At 51.8% G+C, this 909-nt stretch overlaps 1 non-coding gene across 1 annotated transcript; it reads right to left on the bottom strand.

The window, feature by feature from the left end:
- Positions 1–835: 835 nt before the first annotated feature.
- TRNAN-GUU (transfer RNA asparagine (anticodon GUU)) lies at positions 836–909 on the bottom strand. Its single transcript has one exon. It is a non-coding gene; the product is annotated as a tRNA-Asn (tRNA).

Raw genomic sequence — 909 nt, forward strand, 5'->3', positions numbered from 1 at the left:
CGCTAGCCAACTGCGCCAAGGAGACAGTCGTGCTCCACTCTCACCACCATCTGAACATATCTTCAAAGCTATCAGCGCAAAGAAAAAAGCAAACACCACTCCAGGGAGGGCTCGAAACTCCAAGCTTTCGGTTAACAGCCGATCGCGCTAGCCAATTGCGCCACGGAGACAGTCCTGCTCTACTCTCACCACCATCAGAACATATCTTCAAAGCTATCAGCCCAAAGAAAAAAAAGCGCCGCACCACCACCGGTTGGGCTCGAAACTCCATCCTTTCGGTTAACAGCCGATCGCGCTAGCCAATTGCGCCATGGAGACAGTCCTGCTCCACTCTCACCACCATCAGAACATATCTTCAAAGCTATCAGCCCAAAGAAAAAAAAGCGGCATACCACCACAGGGTGGGCTCGAACTACCAACTTTTCGGTTAACAGCCGATCACGCTAGCCGATTGCGCCAAGGAGAGAATTCTGCTCCACTCTCACCACCATCAGAACATATCTACAAAGCTATCAGACAAAAGAAAAAAAAGCGCCGCACCACCACCGGGTGGGCTCAAACCTCCAACTTTTCGGATAACAGCCGATAACGCTAGCCAATTGCGCCACGGAGACAGTCCTGCTTCACTCTCACCACCGTCAGAACATTTCTTCAGAGCTATCACCCCAAAGAAAAAAAAGCGCCGCACCACCATCGGTTGGGCTCGAACCTCCAACCTTTCGGTTAACAGCCGATCGCGCTAGCCAATTGCGCCACGAAGACAATCCTGCTCCACTCTCACCACCATCAGAACATATCTTCAAAGCTATTACCGCAAAGAAAAAAAGCAACACACCACTCCCGGGAGGGCTCGAAACTCCAACCTATCGGTTAACAGCCGATCGCGCTAGCCCATTGCGCCACGGAAGC

Source organism: Rhipicephalus microplus, chromosome 4 (genome assembly GCF_043290135.1).
Source record: "Rhipicephalus microplus isolate Deutch F79 chromosome 4, USDA_Rmic, whole genome shotgun sequence".
In the NCBI taxonomy this organism is placed as follows: Eukaryota; Metazoa; Arthropoda; class Arachnida; order Ixodida; family Ixodidae; genus Rhipicephalus; species Rhipicephalus microplus.